Consider the following 1,760-nt stretch of genomic DNA (forward strand, 5'->3'; position numbering starts at 1 on the left):
GCAGGTTATTTCAAATTTCAGGGTCTCAGTTTCAACTCTATAATGATTTAGGTGAAATGCCCTGTGAAGTCTCCACCAGCTCCAGGAAGAGGAGGGAGTTTGAAGTCCCTTTCTATTTAAACAAGTGCTCTAAAAATTGCCCTTAACTCATTTTTGCTAATGATATCATAATGTGCTAAGTGTAACTAATGACTGTGAAAAATGAGTTATCAATTCCCAGGTGTGGTGCATGCTTCCGCACCCTGCTGTCTACTGCAGAGGCGACCTGCTTCAACCTCATCAGCCAGCCTCCTTACCACCTGGCTTCCAGATGGGTTTGGATGATGGGGAGCTGGCAGGAAATAGGAAGAAGAAGGAAGGGAAAAGGAGGAAACCAGGCATGGTCCCTTGACTGAGGTCATGCTTCTCTAAAACTGGACTTCTCTATGAGACCCTCCCTCTGGATCTGCTAGTCATTCTTTCCTCTGGCTCTCCAGGCTCAGGGGCAGTCACAGTCAATACTGATACAGTATTTCATGGGGTCTCCACCCGCATCTACATAACCAGTCCCCTTTCTCAACCTCTTGAATGATTCTAATTTGAATGTGACATCTGTTCACTGTTGAGATGCTGATCCACCATCACTGTGGCTTATACAAGTTAGTCAGTAATAAATGTTTGCTTAATTGATGAAATATGTATAAGTCTATGTCTGCTTTGAAGCCTGTATCATCTTTGAAAAGGTCTGACTAAGGTTGTGGAGAGCAAGGATAGAAAATTGTGAGCAAACATCCTGGACCAAATAGCTTAGCTCTTCCCATATGTCTCTTGCTGTCTAAGCCTCCCTCTTGGTGTCACTGTTGAAGTCATGGTGGGTTTTACTCCCTTTATATCTGTCTATTATCTCTCTCTCTCTCTCTATCATCTATCTATATCTATCTATCTATCTATCTATCTATCTATCATCATCTACCTATCTATCATCTATCATCTCCCTAAAGGGATAATCTGATGGATACATCTGAGGGTCCCTACAGTCATCCTCTAATTCCAACATCATTTTTGTCCCATGAGACTTGGGCAGGACAGCTCCTTCACAAAGCTTCTTTTCTCAGAGAAAGACAGCAGGTGGAAGTGCAACTTGCAGGTGCTTTGAAGAGTCCTGGCCTGTCCAGTACAAGTGGACTGCAAAGGCATGAAAACAGGTCAGGGGAGGAGTGGAAAGGCAAGCAGTCAGTATAGAGACCCATCTTTAGAATCCTTTCTAGCCATTCCTTCCCCAGTCTGAGACCCAGCTTCAACATAGACACTCCCAATACCTAGTGTCAACTGGCCTTCTGGAAGACTAGGTTAGGAGGAGATTTGGGGGGGCTGCTATTTGCATGGAGCTTCCTCCTCTGCTCAATTTTTCTTGCTCCTAATTGCAGTTCCCCTGCTTCTTGGCAAAAAGAAAGGAAGCATAATAGCCTTGAGCCACCAAGACTAATTATATTCTAGGTTCTATGTTACAATGGTATATAATGTATCTCAGGTATCAGGTCTCCAATTTCCAAAGGGAAAAAATTGCATAAATGAAAAACATTGTCACAGAACTGGAAATAGTCTAGCTGAAGACTTGGAGGAGATACTAACTGGAGACACTGGAGGAATTTCTCCATGCTAGTGGAACTTTCTTGAGATAATGATCCTGGCCTCAAATTCTCTGCCCTTTGAAAAAAGCTGAACAGAGCCAGTATATTGAAAGAAGCAGCACACCTAGAAGAAACGCAATCAGAGGAGAG

Source organism: Halichoerus grypus, chromosome 9, assembly GCF_964656455.1.
Source record: "Halichoerus grypus chromosome 9, mHalGry1.hap1.1, whole genome shotgun sequence".
Lineage (NCBI taxonomy): Eukaryota > Metazoa > Chordata > Mammalia > Carnivora > Phocidae > Halichoerus > Halichoerus grypus.